Below are 27,997 nucleotides of genomic sequence, written 5' to 3'. Positions count from 1 at the left end.
AACACTCAAAAATCCAATTCTGATGAAGAGTCCCCAGACTCAAAATGCGAACTCTGTTTTCTTCTCACAGATGCTGCCAGGCCTGATGAGTTTCTCCATAAAATTCTGTTTTTGTACCGACAAATCCAGTGTTGCACGCTCCAGGATAATGTGGCTGAAATCTTCTGGAAGACAATGTCCTGCCGATAGGACTGGAAGTGTGTGGAACTTCTGTTTGGGGGCAAGACCACTTTCTTAATGTCATGGCAGCCAACCAATTATTTATGGGCCTGCTCTTCACCTCTGTAATATGTGGCAGGGAACAGCAGGTGGTTGCCCGGTCCCACTTCACACGATCGAATGTCGAAGCTCAATATTTGAACCTGGAGAAGCACCCACTTCCTGGAATCCAGCAGCATCATTCTATTTGCCATTCTGATGGTTTCTCTTCCTAGAAGAGAGCTGCTACCAACACTCCATCCCTGACCAACACACCCTCCTCTCCCACCAAACTATCTGCACTGGATTTTTGGAATTGCAACTATCCGCACTCAACCCCCGCAACACTCCCTCACACCCCGCCCCCGCCACAACCGCCCAAAGAGGATCCTCCTCGTTCTCACACACCACCCCACCAACCTCCGGATACAACGCATCATCCTCCGACACTTCTGCCATCTACAATCCGACCCCACCACCCAAGACATTTTTCCATCCCCACCCTTGTCTGCTTTCCGGAGAGACCACTCTCTCCATGACTCCCTTGTTCGCTCCACACTGCCCTCCAACCCCACCACACCCAGCACCTTCCCCTGCAACCGCAGGAAATGCTACACTTGCCCCCACACCTCCTTCCTCAACCCTATCCCAGGCCCCAAGATGACATTCCACATTAAGCAGAGGTTCACCTGCACATCTGCCAATGTGGTATACTGCATCCACTGTACCCGGTGTGGCTTCCTCTACATTGGGGAAACCAAGCGGAGACTTGGGGACCGCTTTGCAGAACACCTCCGCTCGGTTCGCAATAAACAACTGCACCTCCCAGTCGCAAACCATTTCCACTCCCCCTCCCATTCCTCAGAAGACACGTCCATCATGGGCCTCCTGCAGTGCCACAATGATGCCACCCGAAGGTTGGAGGAACAGCAACTCATATTCCGCTTGGGAACCCTGCAGCCCAATGGTATCAATGTGGACTTCACCAGCTTCAAAATCTCCCCTTCCGCCACTGCATCCCAAAACCAGCCCAGTTCGTCCCCTCCCCCCACTGCACCACACAACCAGCCCAGCTCTTCCCCTCCACCCATTGCATCCCAAAACCAGTCCAACCTGTCTCTGCCTCCCTAACCTGTTCTTCCTCTCACCCATCCCTTCCTCCCACCCCAAGCCGCACCTCCATCTCCTGCCTACCAGTCTCATCCCACCTCCTTGACCTGTCTGTCTTCCCTGAACTGACCTATCCCCTCCCTACCTCCCCAGCTATACTCTCCTCTCCACATATCTTCTTTTCTCTCCATCTTCGGTCCGCCTCCCCCTCTCTCCCTATTTATTTCAGAACCCTCACCCCATCCCCGTCTCTGATGAAGGGTCTAGGCCCGAAACGTCAGCTTTTGTGCTCCTGAGATGCTGCTGGGCCTGCTGTGTTCATCCAGCCTCACATTTTATTATCTTGAAAACCTCTCCTGCTGCATATTGCTTTGAAGCACTTGTGTGAATCTGAAAGTATGTCGATTCTTATTTGCTGCAGCGCTAATTGCAAAAGTACAACACATTCTGGTAAACGTACAGAGTAGTCATGACTTTATAACCCAAATGTGGTTCCTGGCTTGTTGGGGAGCATGGTCCACCTTCAATCCATGTGCCATTGGCTGAATAATTTCATTCCAATTGTCAAGATGCTGATATTTTGTTTCCTACATGACCCATTTCCAGCTGCTAGGAAAAGCACCCAACCCAGTCCTGAGTTTTGGATGAGATGTTAACATAAGGTCTTCTTTTCCCTTTCAACTAGATATACAAGATCCTGTGACCTAATATTAATTTTATTTGATTTATTATTGTCATATGTACCGAGGTAAAGTCAAAAGTTTTGTTTTGCTTGCCGTACAGGCAAATCATTAGATTCAAAGATCATAGGGTGATTGAACAGAACAAGGAATACAAAGTTACTGCTGCAAAAAGGATGCACAAAAAGCAAGATCAACATTACATTTGAAAGTTGAGAAGTCCATTGAACTGTTTAATAATGGGGTGGGGGGGAAGAAGCTGTTCTCGAATCTGTTGGTACATGTGTTTAAGCTTTACTATCTTCTGCCTGATGGAAGATGTTGGAAGTGATTATAACCAGGGTGGGAGGGGTCTTTGATGATGTTGACTGCCTTGCTGTGGCAACGAGAGGTGTCGATGGAGTCAACGGGTGGAAGGTTGGCTTGCGTGATTTAAGCGAGAGGAGGAGGAGAAATTATCACTGAGTCCTGAGCAATGCGTATCCCACAACAAACAATCACAATTCCCTGCCCATCTTCACATTGCTTGTGTGATTTTGCTGAGAACTAATTTGGTTGCTTTATTTTGCAAGATACAGTCGGGGGAAAAGCCTGATTTTTTTAATTTATCTGAGCCATCAGTAAGGGAGAGATTAGGCTACAATGTATACTCAGAAGTTGGGATATTCCTGCATTTGGTGGAGCTTTAACCAACTGGTTCTCTGCTGGGATGTATACTAAATAAAAGCTGGAAGAACTGCAGATGCTGCAAATCAGGAACCAAAACAAAGTTGCTGGAAAAGCTCAGCAGGTCTGGCAGCATCTATGAAGGAAAAACAATGTTAACATTTTGGGCCTGGTGACCCTTTCCCAGAATTCCTCGATCTTGCTGTTAATCTCACACACATGATATTACTGTAAATCTCTAAACCACATCTCTGATCTGTGGAAGGGTCAGTGAACCCAAAACGTTAACTCTGTTTTTTCCCCTCACAGATGCTGCTAGACCTGCTGAGCTTTTCCAGAAACTTTGTTTTTGTTCTTGCTGTTGGTATGTATGCTATCTGATTGATTGGCTTCTGGTTGGAAGCCAGGATATTGGAGATGGAGAAGCAATTCGGCAAATTTGGTCATTGGCAGACGAAGAAGGGGAATCGGTCTCCAGAAGAATGTGTGGACAGGTTTGCTTTATGGGCTGGTGTATCTGTTTGTCCCCAAATACTGGTGTCAGAGTAAATCAAAGCATCAGGTTTTGCGAGGATCCAACTCTTAGTGATAAGGTCAGAGGACAGAGTGGAGGAACAATGGTTTGAGGCAGGGGCAGGAAAGGGACATGCATAGAGAAAGAGGTTAGAAACCTCAGTGAAGAGGTGATCAGAGGCTTGTTGGGAGAAATCCTTTTGACTCTGTTTATGCGTTTACATATTTATTCTGGCTAAAAACCTGGCAGTGTGTGCAGTTTGGCAGATGTGGTTGGGAGATTTGCGGTAATACCAAGTGTGTGAGATTAACAGTGGCATAGATGAATTCTGGAGGAGGATCACCAGACCCGAAATGTCAACTCTGACATTTTCTTCACAGATGCTGCCAGACCTACTGAGCTTTTCCAGCAACTTCTGTTTTAATTCTAGATATGAATCCCACTCGATCTTTAGTAGGTGAGAAATTGTGTTGTGGTGATATAAGAAATGACTGAAGCTAATGTTGTATATTGTTGCATCATCTGCAAAGAGAAAGGATCCAATCAGGTGATCCAGGGGAACCAACATTCACTGCTACACTGCAGAGTCAGGTTTCAACCCATCCACAACCTCATCATTTCAGGTGACCTCCCACCCATAGCCTCTAACCTCATCATTGCCCAACCCCATACCGCCCGCTTCTATCTCCTTCCCAAAATCCACAAACCTGACTGCCCTGGTTGACCCATTGTCTCCACCTGCTCCTGCCCCACTGAACTTATCTCCAATTATCTCGACTCCATTCTTCCCCCCCTTGGTCCAAGAACTTCTCACCTGCATCCATGACACCACCCCCACACTCCACCTCCTCCAAAATTTCCATTCCCTGGTCCCCAACACCACATCTTTACCATGGACATCCAATCCCTATACACCTGCATTCCCCATGCAGATGGCCTAAAGGCCCGCTGCTTCTTCCTGTCCAGTAGGCCCGAACAGTCCCCCTCCACCAACACCCTCGTCTGCCGAGCCAAACTCGTCCTCACCCTCAACAACTTCTCTATCAATTCCTCCCACGTCCTACAGACAAAGGGGTGGCCATGGGTACCCGTATGGCCTAAGCTATGCCTGCCTCTTTGTAGGTTACATGGAACAATCCCTCTTCCGCACCTACACTGGTACTAAACCCCACCTCTTCCTCAGTTACATTGATGGCTGTATTGGCGCCGCCTCGTTCTCCCACGAGGAGCTCGACAGTTCATCCACTTCACCAACACATTCCACCTCAACCTTAAGTTCATCTGGACCATCTCTGATACCTCTCTCTCCTTCCTGGGACTCTTTGTTTCCATCTCGGGCATCCACCTGGAAACCAATATCCATTTCAAGCCTACCAATTCCCACAGCTGCCTAGGATACACCTCCTCTCACCCAACTTCCTGCAAAAATGCCATCCCCTGTTCTGAATTCCTTTGACTCCGCCGTATCTGCTCCCAGGATGAGGCATTCGCTCCCAGGCATTCCAGATGTCCTCGTTTTTCAAAGACTGCAACTTACCCTCCACAGTGGTTGAGATCGCCCTTGACCACATTTCTCGCTTTTCCTGCAACTCATCCCTCACACCCCGTCCCCGCAATAACAACCAAAGCAGAATCCCTGTCGTCTTCATGTAACACCGCACTAACCTCAGGATACAACGCATCATCCTCCGGCATCTGCAATCTGACCCCACCACCAAAGACATTTTATCCTCTCCAACCTTATTTGCTTCTCGGAAAGACCACTCCCTCCGTGATTCTCTTGTCCGCTCCACATTCCCCTCCAACCCCACCACACCCAGCACTTTTCCCTGCAACCACAGGAGGTGCTACACCTGCCCCTATATCTCCCCCTTTACCCCCATCCCAGGCCCCAAGAAGACTTTGCACATCAAGCAGATGTTCACCTACACATCTGCCAATGTGGTATACTGCATCCGCTGTACCCGTTGTGGCTACCTCTACATCGGGGAAACCAAGCGGATGCTTGGAGAATGCTTTGTAAAACACCTACACTCAGTTCGCAATAAACAACTGCACCTCCTAGTCACGAGCCACTTCAACTCCCCCTCCCACTCCTTGGATGACATGTCCATCCTGGCCCTCCTGCAGTGCAACAATGATGCCACCCGAAGGTTGCAGGAACAGCACCTCATATTTTGCTTGGGAACCCTGCAGCCCAATGGTATCAATGTGGACCTCACAAGCTTCAAAATCTCCCCTCCCCCTACTGCATCCCAAAACCAGCCCAGCTCATCCCCACCTTCTAACCAGTCCGTCCTTTCTCCCACTTATCCACTCCTCCCACCTCAACACCCACCCCCACCTCCTACCTACCAGCCTCATCCCCACCTCCTTGACCTGTCTGTCTTCCCTGGACTGACCAAACCCCATTCTAACTCCCCATCTACATTCACCTTTACTGGCTCCACCCCTGCATCCTTGACCTGTTTATCTCCACTCCACCTATCTTCTCATCTATCTATCTTCCATCCGTCTCTCCCTCTCTTTATTTATTTCAGAAGCCCCTTCCCCTCCCCCATTTCTGAAGAAGGGTCCAGACTCGAAACGTCAGCTTTCCTGCTTCTCTGATGCTGCTTGACCTGCTGTGTTCATCCAGCTCTACACGTTGTCATCTCAGATTGTCCAGCATTTCAGAGTCAGGTTAGGTGTGAGACTGCAGTTATGGTCAGTGCTACTGATTTAGAGCTCATGAGTGAGAATGATGAGGGAGTTCCCCTGACTGCACATAACATGTTTCAGTTGGGCCAAAATTCATTCCAAGCAGCAAACAATAACTTGACTGCAAAAATCAATTAAATTAAATTTTAACCTCGTTGTAAGATGCATATGCAGTATGATATTGCCTGGCCTCGAATCAGTGTTCTTCTTGTTGAAATGACTGCTCATAATTGTTACTGTTTTCCCATATCTTACCGGTAGTCTAAAATGTAATGCTGAGAGGTATAACGTCACTGGTCCAATGTGTGTGCCTAAAGAGATCCCAGTGTTCATTTTCACTTTGGGAGCCTACACTCTGTATAATGGGGCATCGGCCGAAGGCAGTTTCCTAACAGGGCAGAGTGTCAAGTTAGATTAAAAACACAGAGATCTGTACGTTGAGAGTGTGATTATTACAATCATCTGGTGAACAAAAGACAGCCAGAAGTCCTAACAAATAGTGAAGATAACAAATAACACATTTGAAAATATATTTGCTAACCTTGAAGGCTCATGTGAAATTGTTTAACTTCTTGTGGCTCTACAGTAAGGTCCTGATGAAGGGTGTAAACCCAAAACATTGATTTTGCTGCTCCTCTGATGCTGCCTGACCCCGTTGTGTTTCTCCAGCTTCACCGCAATGATAACTGCAAATAACTGCAATGATCATCAGGCTCCACGAGCCTCAGGACCGGTGTGAATATGACATTTTACCTCTGAGCTTCTTCAATCTCACTTTATCAATAGCAGCCCTTTTCAGCTTGTCCTTCAACATTCCTGTTCTTTTCCCCAGCTCCCCTCACACTGAGATCCCAGTGCTCAACCATGCCCTGACATCCCAAGTTGCATTCCCTTTTGCAAAACTGCTGTGAAGTGGCTAGTTATCCCAATGATAGCATTTTAATGTGAGGTGAAGTTAGTATCAGATTGGTTAGCTCTTTTGGCTGGTTAGCTAGTTTTGCAATGCAAAGAGCATTAAAGAGCAACCCTACAGTCTGTTAAGTCTATGGTGACTTTACCTTTCTCTTGTACACTGGCTCGGTGATTATTGCAGTCAATGTGGACTTTGTTATGTCTTTTCTTATCCATTTGTCCAACATTAGTTTTTTTTCTCCTCTCTTACAGAGTCTTTGATGTAAGGAAGCATGGAAAAGTTATTGAGAAGAAGAAAATAGTGCAACTCTGAATCCAATGAAATATCATAATTCTCATTACCACATAATTGATTACAATCATATGCGCAAAGTGCAATAAAAAATCAAGATTATAAAACGGTACTCATACACAGCTGTAAATTATTTATCCAAGATTTTGCACATGTTCTCACTTGGCAATGTTCAAAAGACAGCTTGCAGATATTGTCAGGAAACTTGCAGCTGGACTAAGTCAGAGCAGGCCTTTTTAGAGTGTGCTGTTTTGTGAAAGCTGCCAACAGAATAAAAGCTTTTGTGATCTGGATCAATGACTAAAATTACATGTTTAAAGAAAATGTTATCAAAAGTGAATGCAAAAGATATTTTGAGGACTGTTGAGATTATGCACGCAAAACAAGTTGTGTTCTTTAATCAATTAAATATTCCAACAGGAAGCTACATTTTGACAACCTCTTACTTTGCTTTTGGGCATTAACATGGGGAAAAGATACAACAGGTGATCTCCATGACATTATAAAAGTGGTAAATCTGTTAATTTGTGACATATTTCATTTCCCCAGCTCATTTCAATTTGAGTGAAAGAATAACATAATAAAGAAGGATGAGGGTTAGTTATGGCACTCTTAATGATCACAGAAAGTGCACATTTACAATACTGCAAGGAACCTCAATAACAGAATGGTTACTAGAGGTTGTGATGGATTTTTGACAAGAACAGGCTGAGGATAGTTTACTTTGAATGAAACAATCAGGGTTCTTTTCAAAATCCACTTGCCAAGCCTACAGTATTGAATGTTACATTGAAACATAGAAGATAGGAACAGGAGGAGACCATTCATCATGAGCATGGCTGATCATACATCTCAACAGTCTAATCCTACTTTCTCACCATAACCTTTGATCCCATTCACCCAAGTGCTATATCCAGCTGCCTCTTGAATACATTCAATGTTTTGGCATCACCTACTTCCTTTGATAATGAATTCCAGAGGCTCACCCCTCTTTGCGTGAAGAAATGTCTCCTCATCTCCGTTCTAAATCATCTACCCCAAATCCTCAGACTGTGACCCCTGGTTCTGGACACACTCACTATCGGGAATATCTTCCTTGCATCTGCCCTGTCTAGTTGAAATTGACGCATGTGGTGTTAGCTATTTCTTTTTGAAAATAAAGGGTTTGACTCGCTCAAAATGAACTGATTTATAGCTGAATTAAAAGGTGGAAGGGGAGTTTCAGTGTTTACCTGGCTATTTATTTTATTGTTATCTGTGGAACTCTGCTGTGCACAAACTTGTTTCTAAGCTTCCAACATTGTCACAGTGACTATACGTAAAACATTATTTAATTAATTTCCAATAAAGTGCTTTGTTTTATTCTAAGGACATAAAGAATGCTATACAAATACAAATACTATCTTTCTTCAAAATGTTTTGATTGAAGGCAATTATTTCCTCAAGTTGAAGTGTAATAATGGGGTTCAATCCTACAATTTAAACTAGCCAATTAAAGGGCAGGAGATCAGAAAGCATATTTTCACAGAAGGAAATATGTGACCATAAGATATGGGAGCAGAATTAGACCATTCGGCCCATTGAGTCTGCTCTGCCATTAGATCATGGTTGATATATTTTTCAACCCTATTCTCCTGCTTTCTCAATGAACCTCCCTTCATCCCCTTACTATTCAAGAACACAAATACGCTCAATAATTATTCTTCCATAACCTTCTGCAGCAATGAGTTCCACAGATTCACTACCTACTGGCTGAAGAAATTAGTCCTCATCACGGTTCCAAAGAGTCTTCCCTTCACTCTTGAGGCTGTGCCCGTAGGTCATAGTGTTCTCCTATTAGTGGAAACATCTTCTACATGTCCACTTTATGCAGGCCTCTCAGTATTCAGTAAGTTTCAATTAGGTCCCCCCTCATCCTAAATACCATCAAGTACAGGTCCAGAGTTCTTAACTGCTCTTCATACGACGAGGTCCTCATCCCCAGGATCATTCTTGTTAACCTCCTCAATGATGTTGATAAGCCACAAAATTATTGGATAAGGTAAAGTTTCTGAAGGAGCTAATATTTAAATTTTAGTGAGCTCCACACAATATCATACATTATCATACAGTATCTTGGTGGGGAATCTGCTGGAGCCTGTCATTCTCTCCTAATAGGGGCTCCCAAGTCATCTCTATTTCTTGTTAATAGCAGTTAACTTGTTGAAGGTTAAAGTAACCCTGCAATGTTACTGTGGATAAACTAGGTCTTGTTACCTAAGACAAATCTTTCTTCTGCTGAGAATGTAACCTCACCTTTGAGCTGAGAAATACATCAGCCATGGTTGAGTGGCAGAGCAGAGCTGATAGGCTAATTCTGCTCCTATATCTTACTGTCTCTGATGAGCATAGGACGGAGCATAGATGGTAGTACTCTATCCCAGCCATAAACCAACAGTGTTTGTAACCAGATACCAGATTGATGTGGGTGCCGGGCATCACATCATGTTACAACATAAATAAACGTCCAAAGCAAAGAAGATTTATAAATCTCAAAACCTCTATCCCAAAATATTGGAGATGCTGGAAAAATAGTGACTTTGTGACAGAATCACAAAAGTGTTGTGGCATTGAAGGAGGCCATTCAGCTCTTTGTGCCTGTACTAGCTCTCCAATGAGCTTTCACCTGACCTTTCCCCATACCCTTGCACATTGCTTCTACACGGGGTCCCCAATTTACAAACACACAACTTACAAATACTTTTATATATGAACATGATCCCATATATGGTTCTTATTTTAAAGGCCCAACCTAGTGACATTCCCTGCACTTATGATAAGCTGTGTTCTGCATTATGTTACAACTTCCAAACAATTCAACTCACAATCAGACTCCAGAAACAAAACCATTCCCAACCCTGGAAAAGCTTGGGCTAAAATAATCATCCAATGTTCTCTTGAATGCCTCAACTGACTCAGCCATTTACAACATTTATAATGATTTCTCTTCAAGGCCAAGCATTCTGAACTTGAAGTTTCACAGTTGTGTGAAAAAGTTTATTTCTCACATCACAATTGCTTATGGCTGCAGATTTGTGTCCTATCATTTTCAGCCTTTTTACAAGCTGGAACAGTTTCTTCCTATCTACAATATCCAGACCTCTTGTAATATTGAAACATCTGTCAGATTTTTTGAGCCTCCTTTCCTCCAGGCAGAAGAGTGTCATTCCCTCAAATCTACCTCATAATTGAAGTTTCTCATCCCTGGAAACATTCTTGTAAATGCTTTTTGCACTCTGTCTAATACGATTACATTTTTCCCTATAGTATGCTGCCCAAATTATGCACAATACTCTTGCCAAATTTTAAGAAATATCTTATATAAGTTCAGTCGATTCACCTTGGTCTTTGACATTATGCCCCTATTAATGAAGTCGAGGCCACGGTGTTCTTTATTAATTGCTTTCTGCAACTGTTCTACCACCTTCAATAATCTGAGCACATATACAGGTAGCTTGGAGGCTTGGGGACCGCTTTGCAGAACACCTCCGCTCAGTTCGCAACAAACAACTGCACCTCCCAGTCGCAAACCATTTCCACTCCCCCTCCCATTCTCTTGATGACATGTCCATCATGGGCCTCCTGCACTGCCACAATGATGCCACCCGAAGGTTGCAGGAACAGCAACTCATATTCCGCCTGGGAACCCTGCAGCCATATGGTATCAATGTGGACTTCACCAGTTTCAAAATCTCCCCTTCCCCCACTGCATCCCTAAACCAGCCCAGTTCATCCCCTCCCCCCACTGCACCACACAACCAGCCCAGCTCTTCCCCCCCACCCACTGCATCCCAAAACCAGTCCAACCTGTCTCTGCCTCCCTAACCGGTTCTTCCTCTCACCCATCCCTTCGTCCCACCCCAAGCCGCACCCCCAGCTACCTACTAACCTCATCCCACCTCCTTGACCTGTCCGTCTTCCCTGGACTGACCTATCCCCTCCCTACCTCCCCACCCACACCTTCTCCACCTATCTTCTTTACTCTCCATCTTCGGTCCGCCTCCCCCTCTCTCCCTATTTATTCCAGTTCCCTCCCCCCATCCCCCTCTCTGATGAAGGGTCTAGGCCCGAAACGTCAGCTTTTGTGCTCCTGAGATGCTGCTTGGCCTGCTGTGTTCATCCAGCCTCACATTTTATTATACAGGTAGCTTCCCTGCTCTTGTGCACTTCTTAGTATTATACCACTGTAGTATATTGTGTGCCAAAGTTTGTCCTCCCAAACTGAATTGCCTCACACTTCTCCACATTGAACATCATCTGTGCCTTTCGGCCCAGTCTACCAACTTATCGATGTCCTTTTGAAGTCCTACACTGCCCTCTCACAGTTTACAATGCTTTCAAGTTTTGTATCATTTGCAAACTTCAAAATTTTTCCTGACCACAAAAACATACATTATCAACAGGAAAAGTGGGGGCCCAATACTGAACCATTGGGAATAACATTCATAATCATATATACATTGAAAATAGCAACAGGAGTAGACCATTCTGCACTTCAAGCCCACTACTCCCTTCAATATGATTATGGCTAATCATCTAACTCTCTCAGGGAAGAAATCTTTCCACTTGGCAGTAATAAATGGCCTACTCTTTATCCTTAGATAGTGGCTCCTTATTCTGAATTTCCCTCTCATTGGAAACATCTTTCCTGCATCTATCTTGTCTCGTCCTGTTTGAAGGTTTTATGTTTCTAAGACATCTTACCTACTTCATTCTTCATTCTCCACTACAAACCTTCTTCCAGACTGAGATTGACCTCTATATCCTGTTTTGTATCAGTCAGCCAGTTTTGTATCAACATTGCTACTGTCTCATCTATTCCATGCACTATAACTTTTCTTACAAGCCTGCTGACATGGATTTGTATCAAACACCTTCTGGAAGTCCAAGTACACCACATCAACTGCAATCCCCTCATCAATTGCTTCTGCCTTCAGTTATAAAACTGCAGCAAATTTATCAAACACAATTACCCCTTCAGAAATCTTCCTAGACAACTCCCTGTGTCCATATGACTCCTAACGCCAACTCAGGTAATTGTTTCTCAAATCTCCTCACCACTGAGATAAACTGCAATTTCTGGGATTATCATTACAACCCTTTTTAACGAAGATGCAATATCCACAATTCTCGAGTCCTCTTCTACTTCCCTCAATTCTGGGGATGACTGAAATTTCCACTCTCACTTCCTTCAATAACCTGGGGTACATTTTACCCAGTGCTGGTGCCTTGCCAACTTTAAGGATCAATAGCCTATCCAAACTCCCTCTTGATCAGTTTTGAACTCTCCATTGATAGAAATTCCTCCTTCATTACCATGGCCTGGGTAGCAAATACCTCCTCAGTTTAAAACAGGTGCAAAGTATTCATTTAGCACTGAAATCCATGTCTCTTGCAACTCTTTTCTCGGTCCCGCATCAGCTCTGTCTGCTCTTGCATCAATCTGTTATTACTAATGTGCCCAGAGACAATTTGGAAATTCCCACTTATGTTGGCTCCAGCCTTTTCTAACAATCCCTCTTTATTTCTGTAATATGTGTTTCAAGTCCCCCCAGAGCCTTCTGAATTCCTTTTGGTTCTCAATTATATCTTCTACCTGCCTACATCCGTAAGTGCACTATTTTTCTTTTATTTTAATTGCTATCTCTTTTTTTCATCCAGAGAGCTCTGGATTTGTTCACCTACCCAATGATCTTCAGGGGATTTAACTTGACACTATCTGAAACTTCTCCTCTTTGATAGTAGCTCATTGTTCAGCTGTAGTTTTTTTCTGTCAAACTTTTGCTCTAGCCCATCTAGCCCAGCTCTATTCCTGTGCCATTGAAGAACAAGTTTGCTTTTATTTTTCTGAAGACCCCAGACCTGAAATGTTAACTCTCCTGCTCCTCTGATGCTGCCTGGCCTGCTGTGTTCCTCCAGCTCCACGCTGTGTTGCATCTTGCTTTTATATTTGTTTGGGAAGGAGACAGGATAGAACAAAGGCAACAAAGTGGAGCTGGCGTGTGATGTGATTGTGGGCTGAATGGCCTAACTCTTGTTCTGAGAACATATTAACATGGTATATCATTCACCTCACAAACTGACTTGCAGCTTTGCTGATAGAGATTGGCAGTGATGACCACTATCACTGTCATGCAGATATAGCCCATCTTGTCAGAATAGCAGGTAAGGGATAAGACACAAGATTCATAGAATCCCTATCATATGCAAGCATAGAAGAGTATCTCACTCACATCAAACCCCTACTCTATCTTTGTAACCCTGCATTTCTCATGGCTAACCCACCAAAACTGTGCATCTTTTGGACTGTGGGAGGAAACCAGTGCACCCAGAGGAAACCCACATTGGCACAGGGGAAATGTTCAAACTCCACACAGATAGTTGCCGAATGGTGGGCTTGAACCAGGATCCCTGGTGCTGTGAGATGGCAGCGCCACCCACTGAGCCACTGTGCCACACCAAATATTAAGAGAAACAGATTAAAAAAGGCAATAAATGGTACAAAGGTTCATTTCTTTGTCTTAGAGCAATGTCAAAATCACATGAAACTAGATTATATTCTGAGAGATTCGTTTGAGATCACAAGCTTTTGGAGAGCTGCTCCTTCATCGGAGAAGTCCTGAAGAAGCAACACTCTGAAAGCTTGTGATTTCAAATAAAGTTGTGAGACTGTAACGTGATATCATTTGACTTCTAACTTTGTCCACCCCTGTCCAATGCCGGCAGCTCCACATCAAAAGAACAATGTGGCTACAGCACCCTGAGCAGGGCACTGAAAATTTCCATCTTGTCACCTGGGCTGTCTGTTACCATGCCCAGTGTGACACATTGAGGTTAAACACAAAGAATTGTGGATAAAGTTGTGAGAGATCAGGGTGAGGTATGAGAGATCGGAGTTGTCCAGCACTTTTAGTGCAACTATATGCAGGATATGAAAAGTTTAATAGGTTTTTGTCTGTGTAAAGCATTTGCAAAATACAGCAGAAGGAATCACTTTTTCTTGCTGACAACTGATCTTCCTCACTTTTCACAAATTGTTACTGTCAACCATTTCTAACACCTTGAGACAAAACAGCAATTTGTAACTTGTGTATTACAGATCAATGTGTTTCTATTTGCCTTCACCAGTTCCCATTAAGTTAGCAAGGGTCTGTTTATTAGCTTCTGTGAGTGGATAATTCTTTAGCAGAACCATCACAAAGTTGATGTTCCTTAGAAAATATTCATTGACACTTAAGTGTTCTTTCGGAATCCTGACATAAAACTGATTTTAAAATAATCACATAATGAGTAGGGCTTTGCACAGATATACCAACAACTAGAAGTGGAGAACTCACTGTTGTCATCTGGCAAATTGGTTAGGAACTTCTGGAATTGCAAACAGTTAAATGTGGAAGTTCAGAAATAGCCATCAAAGACAGCTTACCTCTCAATAGGAAACACATCTATAGTCCTCACCTATAAAATGTGCATAATATCGATGGATATCAATGTATTGATGTAAAGGCCAGAATTCATTGCTCACTCATAACTTCCCCAGAACTGAGTGTCTTGCTGGTTGAGTTTGTCTAGGGACTCATGAGTGAGCAACAGGCTGATCCACAATGTACTTAGTGAAGTTTAGATTAACATAGATCACGTAACTCCCCTACCACTTGCATTAAGCACTGGACCAGAGCACGCACAGCAAATATATTAACAAGGTAGACGAGACCATAAAGTTTTCTTATTGTAAAGTTAAATGCCAGGTGCTGTGTTCCAGATTGGTCCACATTAAGCAAAACACAATTTATTCAAACACTGCAATTAAAACAAAATGAAAAATATACCAACTTGGAATAACTTAACTCTGTTAGAAAACTTAACAGAGTAACTGATTATTTACTACTAAACACTAATTACTAAACTACTACTAGATACAGCCCTAGCAAAAGGCACATTCAGAAAACAAAATTGTCTCTAATCCAGGAGGAAATAACATCAAAAGACAAGTCTTAGAGAGAGAGAGAGAGAGAGAACTCCGGCTTTCAGCTGTTCCAAAGTGAGATGTGGCAGCTTTTCACAAACCCAGCGTCTTTTATTGACCTAAAAATCTTGGTTCTGTAGGAGTTTGATCACACCCATTCAGGCTTCTACTGTTCCAACTTAAAAAAAAATCGGAAGGCCTTATAATCTGTTTATTCTCATGGTTCTTGTAGACTGATCACCACCTCTGCCTTAAAACCTCTCTTCAAAAAGATGGGCAAAATGCACCTCTTAAAGTCACAGCATCATCACACTGCATTAGTTCAAATTAAAGCTGCGTGACAGCCCCATTGTTTAAGTTGTTTTGTTTAAATTGATCAATTTAGTTCAAGTTGTTACTGAAGGTTCTGTTGGGATAGAGATAAATTAACAGGCAATTGCAGTTACTATGTTTCAAAAAGGTACAGATAAGACAAAGTAATAACTATAATAGGAAAATTCCATTAAACCTTTGATTATTGTTTTGGGGCACATTGCTTGATTTCCTTGTTGCTAAAGCAAAGATGATAGCACTTAAACTGAGATCTAAAAGCTGTGATGGTTACTGTAGTTGGACACTGGTGTGTCCTTGAACTGGTAGGTTCCACAAAACAACAGATTTTAGGAGGGAGACAATTCTTGATTTCTGATTCTGCAGGTTGGGCATTTATAGAAATGCTCAAGGTACTGTTAGGAAGGGAGTTGAAGCAGTTTGACCCAGCAACAGTGAAGGATATTCCATGAAGTGCCATTCACTCTGCTCTTATTTTTCTCTGCCAGTAATGTACTCCACATTCCCAGGCAACAATCCCAGTCCTGGAATGTGGAGGCAAAATGAAATTAAAATGTTCTCTTGTCGTGTGGAATAGTTGTGGGAAACCAAATCTTGACCCCTCTTTCAGCAATCAGTATGCTGTGTTCTGACATTCAATTGTCGAGCAGTGCAGGGATATATTCGAGAAAGAAACTGGTAATGTTTTTGATATTAAAAGCATCAAATAGTATGCAGAGACTGTGGGAACATGATAATGAGATAAAGGATCGGTCATTGAATAGCACAGCAGGCTCGAAGGGCTGAATGGCCTACTCCTGCTCCCGGTCCTATGTTCCTACAGCCAGCTACATTGACAGCCACTGTGAAAGATTAAATATGTAAGATCATTATAGCGCTACAGTGGCAGTCGCTTAAGGGCTTACGGGTTGAGGTGGGTAGGGTGTTTGTAGGTGATGGAGGCTTGACATGTGTCAGTGTTTGGATGGTCTGGGTGTGATAGTTCTGGCACCAAAGGGTACCAGGTGTTGGCAGGAGTGAATTCATAGAACCATATAATCCCTACATGGCTGAAAGAGGCCATTCAGCCTCTCAGGTCCGCACCGACCTTCCATAGTTCGTCGCCCTCTGATCTAACATCTGACCCACATAGCCTACATATTCAGGGACACTACAGGCAATTTGGCAAGGCCAATCCATCCTAACCTGCACATCCTTGGGCTGTGGGAGGAAACAGAAGCACTCAGCGGAAACACATGCAGATGTAGGGAGAACATGAAAATTCCACACGGTCACCTGAGATTGGAATAAAACCCAAGTTTCTTGTTGCTGTGAGATGCCAGTGATAACCACTGAGCCGCTGTTCTGCCCCAGAGCTTGGCAGGGCCTGCGGGGGTTTGGATATTGTCTGGCCCAGGAGGTGGTTATAGTCTGGCAGGGGTAAGCATCAGGAGGTTGGATAGCAAGAGGGGTCAGGACTGAATGGAATGAGTTAATTGTCAAGGTTGATAGCAGAGGAGATAGTGTGATAGGACAGTGATGAGTTGCCAAGGCCAACAATGGAGCTGGCAAGAGAGAGGGGCTGATGAAGGCAATGGAAGTAGAATGGAGTGCTGACAAAATATGGCATCAAGGATCCCTCAGAAAATTGAAGCCAATTACACACTGGCTGGAGACATTCCTAGCACAAAGGGAAACCATTTTAGTTATGGTCATTCATCTCATTCCCAAGGTGTCACCGTATGAGTTCTAATGATGTCCTAAGTACAATCATCTTTGGTTATTTCATAAGCACCTCTTATTCCATTGCAAGGTCAGAAGTTACAGGGTGTTTGCTACCAATTTCTCCAGCATTAACACTAAAAGTGGGCCAGCCATGTAGATATTGTGGATACAAGTACAGGTCAGAGAGCGGATATTCTGTGGTAAATGGCTTCTATCCTGACCTCCAATAGCTATCATTTATAAAGCACAAATTAGGAGTATGATAGATTACATTCAACTGTATTTGATCACTGCAGTTCCAACAAAGCCCAGGACAAAGTACTCATGTAGTATGTACCATGGTTATAACGTGCAACATCTAATAGAGGCACTGCAATTGCTAAGTTTCTTTTAATAGTACTTTCTAATTCTTTTCATCAACTGAAGGGACCACGGGGTATGTGTACATGAATGCCACCACCTTCATGTTCCACTCCACATTGTCCTCAACCTGACTTGAAACTGTAGGACACTTCCTTCATCGTTGATGATTCAAAATTATGGAACTCACTAGCTTATGATGTTGAGAATGCCTTCACCAAATGGGTTGGGGTGTTTCAAGAAGACCACTCACTCCCACTCAACTTAATTGCAATTAGATAAGGACAATAAATGCTTGTTTTTCCAGTGATTTCTATTTTCTTGGGATTTATATGGAAAGAGCAAGTGTCAGCCTGTGTATCTTATCAAAATATCTTCCATCACCCTCTGTATTGAGCATCATTTGTGACGCGCCTATTTTCGTTCACTTTGCCCAGTATGGACTGAGCTCATGTTTTTTTCTGTCCTTCCGAAACATCTTCCTACATTTTCCCAAACTTCTCAACTTTGCTATCTTTTTCTGCCCTCTCTGTTGCCATAGTTTTAAACATTCATAAGGCTAGTGCCACCCATTTTCTCATCACTAACATTGTTTCATTCACGTTACCCCAAATTACACTTCTCCTGGAAAAACTGTTCTAAAATCACTTACTATTCCACTTTTTACTGTTAAACTTTGCACTATCATTTACCAGGCTGCTTCTACAGTCTTCAACAAACTGAACCATACCTTTGATGAGCTGGTCCTAGCAAAATTTTTAATCCTCTTTTCCTGGCTTTTCCCATTGGTACAGCACCATTTTTGCTCTTGTAAATGTATTTGCAGAACAATTAATTTAGATATCCATCTGTTGTACCCAAGGAGGCTCAATATTCTCATTTCTGAGACCTTCTCCTTTGTTATATACATTACATGAACTACACCCCCTCAACACTCCTTTTTTATGTTAAAATTAATTATAAAAATTAATAAGTTAATAATTTTCACTCTAGATATTTCTTGCCAAGTGCTTTTCTGGTAGACAGCAACACTGTTAAGTTGTTAAGGCTTAGACTCATAGAGTCATCGATTAATACAGCATGGAAACAAGCCCTTTGGCCAAAACTGGTCCATGCTGACCATAGCGCCCACTCAGTTAGTTCCAACTGCCGGCATTTGTTCCATATCTCTCTAAACCCTTCCCATCCATGTACCTGTCCAAATGATTTTTTTAAATGTTGCTATTAAACCTGTCCTAACCATTTTATCTGGCAGCCCATTCCATATACTCACCACTCTCTGCATGGAGAAGTCGGCCTCTTCTTAAAATCTTTCCCCTCTAACCTTAAACCTATACCTTCTAGTTTTCAATTCCCCATCCCTGGGAAAACGACGATATGCATTCATTCTATCTATGTCCTTCATGATTTTATACACTTCATTCTTCTACTTTCCAAGGAATAAAGCCCTATCCCGACCAACCTCGCTCTATAACTCAGGCTTACTAGTCCTGGCAACATCCTCGTAAATCTTCTTTGTACACTTTCCAGGTTATCTATGTCTTTTCTATAACAGGGCAACCAAAACTGCACACAATACTCCAAGTGCAGCCTCACCAACGGCTTGTACAATAGTAACATAATGCCCCAATTCCTGAGCTGGATGCCTCAACCAATGAAGGCCAGCATGCTAATTACCTACTTCATCACCATGTCTACCTGTGACACTGCTTTCTGTGAACTATGTACTTGTACTGCTAGGTCCCACTATTCCACAACACTCCTCAGGGACTTACCATTTACTGTATAAGTGCTACCTTGATTTGACTTTCCAAAGTGCAACACCTCACACACCTTTCTTGAGTTGCATTTGCCAATCCTCAGTCCACTCCCCCATCTGATCAAGATCCCTCTGTAATTTTTGTTAGCCTTCTTTGTTATCAACGATACCTCCTATTTTGTATCCTCCACAAACTTACTAATCATGCCTTGTACATTCACATCCATTTATGTAAATAACAAATAACAAGGTCCTAGCACCAACCCCTGTGGTATACCACTAGTCACAGGCCTCCAGCCTGAGAAACAACCTTCAACCATCACCCTCTGCTTCCTACCATTCAGCCAATTTTGAATCCAGTATTAGCCAGCTTTCCCTGCAACACATGTGACGTAACTAGCCTGCCATGTGAGACCTTGTCAAAGGCCTTACTAAAGCCCATGTAGATAACGTCCACTGTCCTACCCTCATCCATCCTCTTGGTTACCTCTTTGAAAATCTCTAAAAGATTTGTCAAGCATGACTTCCTGGGCACAAATCCATGCTGACTATCCCTAAACAGACCTTGACTATCCAAATGTTGGGTGATCCTGTCCCTCAGTATCCTCCCCAGTAACTTGCCTACCACCGATGTCAGGCTCACTGGCCTATAGTTCCCTGGCTTGTCTTTGCTATCTCTCTTAAACAATGGAACAATATTAGTCACCCTCCAGTCTTAAATTGGCTAAAGATGAAGCAAAAATCTCCGCAAAGCCCTCTACAATTTGTTTCCTGGCCTCCTGCAAACTCCGAGGATGGACTTGATCAGGCCCAGGGGATTTAAGGCTGAAAATGCCTCCTCTCTGGTAACATGTATGCAGTTCAAAATATCCTCACTTGTTTCCCCTATTTCCTTAGCAATCCATGATTCTCTCCTCAATAAACGCTGAGAAGAAATATTCATTAAAAATGGTTAAATAGTACATGCGTTGCCCTGTTTCACCCTGATGCAGCGCTTTGTTTTCATTAATGCCTTTGCTGAAAATTCTACATGTATTAGTAGTTTATAATAAATGGGATAAATACTTGCAGTGCTTTAGAAGAACTGGTTCTCAGTTCATTGGAGCAGTCGTATCTGGAGCCCATGTCTCTTTGAGCTGAATGGAACAATGTTGTAGCAAAGTACAGAAGAAAGCTACAATTCAGTTCATTCTCACTGTCCTACCCCTGTTCTTGCATTTTCTCTTTTTAAGTATCTGTTCAATTTCCATTTGAACGTTAGTGTTGAATCTGTTGTCATTGCTCCATCAGGATTTGTAAAGCTACCTATGATTGTTGATCTGTCGCAATAACATAAGCTCCGAATCTGCATGCTATTATTCAAATAATTTACAGTCCCATGGCGCTACCAATATTCCTTATCCCCCTCCAACACAATACAAAATTTGAACAACTGCTCATTATTTTCCTTTACATGCTTCACACTCCTCACTTTCTATGCTTATGTAAATCATCTGTGTTTTTTCCTGATGACTGAGTTTTTAAAACTTTAAAGTTTTGTGGGTTATGGCCAGGGTTGGAAATTTTTTTGTCTGTTCCTTAACTGATCTTGTAAAATTAGTGGTAAACCACCTTCAAACATCATTGTAATCTGCCTGCCCTGTCAGATGGATTCCACTATGCCTCCAACACAATATCATCTCCCAGTTCTGAGGAAGGGTCATCTGACCCAAAACACTAACTCTGATATTTCTCCTCAGTTGCTGCTAGATCTGCTGAGCTTTCCAGCAATTTGTTTTTGCCTCTGATTTCCAGCATCCACAATTATTTCTTTCACTGTCTTACTTGTGTTCAAATTCCTTAATGTGTTCACCTCTCCCTGCCGTTTTTTTATTCAACTGTACAAATTCTTCTCACACAATTTATTCCTTCAATTTTTCCCTTCATGCTAACTCTATATTTTCCCACAAATTAGTAGCAATGCTTCAGCGAAGCCCTTGATAGAACCTTCTGCTTTGGTCCCTCAGCATCTCCATCTCCCTTTTCTCCTTAGAGAATGAAAAGCTTAGTGTCTTTCCCTTTGAATGCTTGGGCCTGAATGCTCACAGGGATATTGAGCTTCCAAGATTAAAACAACATGATGTCAGAGTGTGGAGTCAAAAAGTTCTACCCTGAAGTGAGAAGGGATGGGAGGGATAATGGGTGTAGGAACATCCACCCATCTACAGTTCTCAGACCTGTCATCTCAGTTAAAAGCGCAAATAACCTTCAGTCAAAAGCAGTTCACATCACCAGGAATTCCAAAACTTGTGGAATTTAAACATTTGAGGAATAGTTCTAAATCCTCTGGAATTCTTTGGAGTGGTAAAGTTAAAATAAAGAGTAAAGTGAATTTGCATAAAAGATCAGGTGAGGTCTGTGTGGAATTTTGAAACTGTCAGGTCGTTTAAATCCCCAGCTCTCTAAACTTGGAAAGTTGAGGTTGAATAAAAAAGTCAGTACTTGCAATTTCAGTCAGTAATTTTTAACAAATCTGTTAATGCTGCTTGATTTCTTTCAAGAACTGACATAATCACAGGAGCGGGCTGACAATGTAGGGGTCATCATTTGATTGACAGCTCTATCTGGTTATAAAAGCTGTCTTTGAATTTGGAAAATGATGCAAATGCTTGTTTTATAAGGAGATACATACTTGAAGAAAATGGTCATTTTTTATAATGGGTTAGTACTGACAGTGATTTAATTATATTGAATGATCTTTTATCAATGTTTCCTTTTATTTAGTGAGTGGGGGTGTGGTGGGCTAATGTACATTAGCATAGATGGGACACAGGAAGTGTGTCAGAGCGGTGCGGGATGTGAGGGGTGGTGCTAGGGAGTTTTCGCTTTGATCTACTGCTTTTGTCATAACTGGCAAGAAACCTCAGAGGTGGACCTTTCTGATCATCTTACTTGGCAGTCAGCAGCCTCAAAACCTTTTCCACAATATCAAGGAAATTGAACTTGTAGCTCATGTTCCGGACCCAGCACCACCCTATCTGGAATGGAAAATTGAGGAGCATTCCCTCGATACAAATGCAGAAAGTTGAGGAATTTCCCAACTCCTTGTATTAATCCCAGGCACAAACATTCAATCCTTGGTATCGCTTAATTTCACTGAACATTCACTCTTTTCCTGAGTATCCACCTCTGAGACATCGAGGGGCATTTATATATAAATATATCAATATGCTAACTATACATATATTATATTTATTGTTGAGCCAGTGCCAGGGATGGCCTGTGCCTACTATAATTCTTGTATTGTAAGTGCGGGTGTCCTCTGTGAGAGAATTTCACTTCAACAGCGAATAATTTTTTATCTTAGTTTTTTTTAACCGATTGCTAATGGAATAATTTGTTTCAGCCGACAATCTAATGGCCTTGAGATGCATCCTAGTACATAATTAATCTTGCAGATAATTACCTTGCATTGATTAAATATTTTCAGTGAATGCTTCTTTTTTTTGCTTGTCTTTACAAATGAACACCAATCTAATTTGTAAACATGAAGGGAATGAAATTGGCCTTGGCTGAGAAAGCACAACAGGCAGTGGTGAATCAGCAGTCAATTTTACACCTGCTTGATTTTGTCTTCAAAGGAAACCAAGTAACATGTGAAACCACCTGACTATACGCTATTGTGGACAGGGGGCGTTCTCTATTCCTGGCCAAAACCAATTTCACCCAAGTTATCAGAGATAATGGGAACTACAGATGCTGGAGAATCCAAGATAATAAAATGTGAGGCTGGATGAACACAGCAGGCCCAGCAGCATCTCAGGAGCACAAAAGCTGACGTTTCGGGCCTAGACCCTTCATCAGAGAGGGGGATGGGGTGAGGGTTCTGGAATAAATAGGGAGAGATGCGGAGGCGGACCGAAGATGGAGAGAAAAGAAGATAGGTGGAGAGGAGAGTATAGGTGGGGAGGTAGGGAGGGGATAGGTCAGTCCAGGGAAGACGGACAGGTCAAGGAGGTGGGATGAGGTTAGTAGGTAGGAAATGGAGGTGCGGCTTGGGGTGGGAGGAAGGGATGGGTGAGAGGAAGAACCGATTAGGGAGGCAGAGACAGGTTGGGCTGGTTTTGGGATGCAGTGGGTGGAGGGGACGAACTGGACTGGTTTTGGGATGTGGTGGGGGAAGGGGAGATTTTGAAGCTGGTGAAGTCCACATTGATAACATTGGGCTGCAGGGTTCCCAAGCAGAATATGAATTGCTGTTCCTGCAACCTTCGGATGACATCATTGTGGCACTGCAGGAGGCCCATGATGGACATGTCATCTAAAGAATGGGAGGGGGAGTTGAAATGGTTTGCGACTGGGAGGTGCAGTTGTTTATTGCGAACTGAGCGGAGGTGTTCTGCAAAGCGGTCCCCAAGCCTCCGCTTGGTTTCCCCAATGTAGAGGAAGCCACACCGGGTACAATGGATATAGTATACCATATTGGCAGATGTGCAGGTGAACCTCTGCTTAATATGGAAAGTCATCTTGGGGCCTGGGATAGGGGTGAGGGAGGAGGTGTGGGGGCAAGTGTAGCACTTCCTGTGGTTGCAGGGGAAGGTGCCGGGTGTGGTGGGGTTGGAGGAGAGTGTGGAGCGAACAAGGAAGTCACGGAGAGAGTGATCTCTCCGGAAAGCAGATAAGTTTGGGGATGGAAACATGTCTTGGGTGGTGGGGTCACCCAAGTTATATTGCTTGTTCAAAAAATGTATTCACTTCTCTTTCTCCCCCACATTAGTTTCTGCCATCATTCTCGTTTTCCGGATTTCTTTGCATTCCATCTGTAGCAACTTCAAGCTGTTTGACCAGGCATCTCAGTTAGGTTCTATGTTAATTACTTCGGCATTACTTAGATAAAACATGGGAACACATGGAAATAAAGAAATGGGTGGCCTGTTTTTCTGCTGCAATTTCTTTGTATTTCTATGTTAAAGGATACCCTCGATATCCCTTAATAATAGGGAAAGAGAACAGATGTCCCTGCTCTAATGACAAATCTTCTTTCATTTATCACTTTCTACTTCCTATTGCCAAGCAAATTTCCATTTGAACTAACTAATTGGCCATCCATTAAGTGTGGCTTTATCTTCTTTAAAATTCTTAGGTACAGGACATTAACAAATGCCTTCTGAAAATTCCAGTACATTTTATCCATTATTTTTATTCCCCAGAGAAAACCAAAGGAATTGTGAGGTATGGCTCATTGATATAAAACTGCTCCTGACAATCTCTTTGTTCCTTGGATGAGCATTTACATTGGCTGACACATTGCAGATTTTCTGAATTCAGTTGCTTGTCTATGCCACCATCCATCTTGTTGAATCTTCACATCCCAGCACACTTAAAATTCTTCTTTAAACACTCCATCTTAACAAATTGCAACTCATTGACTCAGTTATTGTGGCCAGCAATGAGGCAAAGGCACTCAACCCAAAGGGTAATGCTCACAAAGATCTCACAATATCTTCAGTGTGGAATTTCTCTTTGCCAAATGCATTTTGAATATGACCCCAAGTCAAGGGAATCTCCAGGTGCCCAGCAGTAGTGAGCAACGAAGTAGTGTAAGTAGCCAGTTACATAGAGGTATTCGCTATGTTAGTTAGTAAAACAGGAAGCAAAAGCATTGAATTCCTTTACTCTTAAATTCAAATTTCAGATAGCAAAAGAAATTGTTAGAAATTAGATTCAGTAGGAGTGAACTTAAAGTGTGGCCCAACAAGTCCACACTGATCCTCAGAGCATCCCACCCAGACTCATCCCCCTATAACGCATCTAATCTTCACATCTCTGACACCAATAGTTACTTTGACTCAATTCAATACTCACACATAAGTGAGAACTATGCTGGCTATCACAGATGTTTCCATCTTTTTGCAAATGTGATCAAAATGAGTACTACTTTCTAATGCTTTCATTGATCCACTATACTATTTAGTATTTCTCTTAAATGTGAAACAAAATTGCTTTGTTTTATTCTGCAGGAATTTGGTTTTCAATGATTTTGTTTTTCAATACTTTTGTTTCCTTTTGGAATTATAATTTTTATTCCCTTTTCCAAACCCATTCTTTCTATCTTCAATCCACCTATTGTTCTATTTTCTTTCTTTTCTTTAATTTTCTTTTAAAGATCCATTGATTTGTTTGCCTTGTTCTGATGTTTGCTTTCTCATCCTTCGTTTCTCCCTTCATTTCCACCATTGACATCTGACATATTTAATGGACAGAACAATTGATCTGCATTTGACATTCTTTCTTGACCACATTTTTCAAGAAACACCTATCCCTTCATTCAAACAATGTTCCAGTCATCTACTTTAAACTGAGGACTGAAGGTAACTTTCAGCATCTGTAAGTGATGGGTGATAATGCAAAGTATTTCCTTTGCCTAGTATTCACTGATATAACAGAGTATACCTGGAAATTACAGCATAAGGAATTATGACTATGCAATATGCCTTTAAGACTCAATATACATTATTACCAAACATTTTGGAACATAATCTTGCTGTTTTGTTTTGCAGTCTTGTGACAGGATAAAACCACAATAATGTTTTTCTTAGAAAAACCTTTTTATTAGCTCAACAGGCTCTGTAAATATTCTTTAGCAGCACAATAATTAAGTCTTAATAATTAATATAGCCTTATTCTTCATAGTTTTGTTCTAAATATGCTCTGAAGAAGGATCACTGGAACCAAAACATTAACTCTGCTTTTTCTCCACAGATTCCACCAGGCTTGCTGAGTTTCTCCTGCAATTTCTGTTTTTGTTTCAGATTCCCAGCACCTGCACTTCTTGGGATTTTTGGCTGTTTCGTATAAAATTTAAAGTTGTATTCTAGCATTGAGAAAATGAGCATTTAGAGATATCAATATAGGATAACAGCAAACAGGTCAATCCATTGGCTAAGACATGCTCCAGAAATCTTGGTCCACTAGTAGGTATCTAAACGTATGCTTTTATTCATGTACCACGATGAGAGCTCCAATTAACAGGGAAATAATAGTCATAGAATCATGCAACATGGAAACAGACCCTTTATCCAACCAGTCCATGCCAACCATGCCCCCAAACTAAACTAGTCCCACTTGCCTTCATTTGCACCCTATCCCTCCAAACCTTTCCTAGTCATGTATGTATCCAGGAGTCTTTTAAACATAGTAACTTCTGGCAGTTCATTCCACATATGATACACACTCCGCGTAAAAAAGTTGCCCTTCAGTTCTTTAAAACTTTTTCTTCTCACCTTAAAAATATGCCCGCTAGTTTTGGACCCCGGTCCTAAGGAAAAGACCTTTGATATTCACCTTATCTATGCTCCTCATAATTTTATAAACGTCTATGATGCCACCCCTCAACCTCCTACGCTCCAGTGAATAACGTCCCACTCTATCCAGCCTATTTTTATAATTCAAACCTTCAATTCCTGCAGCATCCTGGAAAATCTTGTCTGAACTCTCTCCAATTCAATAACATCCTTCCTATAACAGTGTGACCAGAACTGCACACAGTACTCCAGAAGAGGACAACCTCAACATGACATCCCAACTCCAATACTCATAGGTCTGAGCAAGGAAGACAAGTATGCCGAACGCCTTCTTAACTACTCTGTGTACCTGTGAAACAAATTTCAAAGAATTATGTACCTGACCCCTAGGTCTCATTTCTCTCTGACACTATCCAGAGCCCCATTATTAATTGCATAAGTCCTGCTCTTGCTTATTTTACCAAAATACAATACCTCACATTTATCCAAATTAAACACCACCTGCCACGCCTCAACCCATTCACACAATGATCCCATTGTAATCTTAGATACCTTTCTTCACTATCCTCTCTACCCCCAATGTTGGTGTCATCAGCAAACTTACAAACCATGCCTCCTATATTCTCGTCCAAGTCATTTATACAAATGACAAACAAAACAGGGCCAAGAAACGATTCCTGTAGTACATTGCTGATTGTAGACCTCCAGTCTGAAAAATAGCCCTCCACCACTGCCCTCTGTCTCCTACTGTCAAGTAAATTTTGGATTCAGTTGGCTAATTCACTCTGAATCCTATATGTTCTTACTTTACTAATTAGTCTACCGCACGGAACCTTATCAAAGGTAAATTCCAAGTCAACAACATCTACTGCTCTTCCCTCATCAATTAGATTAGATTCCTACAGTATGGAAACATGTTCCAACAAGTCCACACTGCCCCTTGGAGCATCCCACCCAGAACCATCCCCCTATGACCCACACACCCCTGTACACTATGGGCAATTTAACATGGCTGATCCACCTAGCCTGCACATCTTTGGACTGTGGGAGGAAACTGGAGCACCTGGAGAAAACCCTTGCAGACACGGGAAGAATGTGCAACCTCCACACAGACAGTTGCCCGAAGCTGGCATTGAACTCGGGTCCTTGGCGCTGTGAGGCTGCGGTGCTAACCACTGAGACACCATGCCGCACCTCAAAAACTTCATTCAAGTTTTTTATACATGATTTCCCATGCACAAAACCATGCTGACTATTCTCCAATCATTCCTTATCTCTCCAAATGCATATAATTCCTATCTATCAGAATCATCTCCAATAACATACCCACCACCAATGCCAGGCTTACAGGTCTACAGTTCCCAGTCTTCTCTTTATAGCCTTTCTTAACTAAAGACACAATATTAGCCACTCTCCAGTTCTCTGGCACCTGACCTGTGGTTACAGATGACACAGGTATTTCTGCTAGAGGCACTACAACTCCT

The sequence above is a fragment of the Stegostoma tigrinum genome, chromosome 3 (genome assembly GCF_030684315.1).
Source record: "Stegostoma tigrinum isolate sSteTig4 chromosome 3, sSteTig4.hap1, whole genome shotgun sequence".
Classification (NCBI taxonomy): Eukaryota; Metazoa; Chordata; class Chondrichthyes; order Orectolobiformes; family Stegostomatidae; genus Stegostoma; species Stegostoma tigrinum.
Note: the sequence above shows the minus strand (reverse complement) of the source record.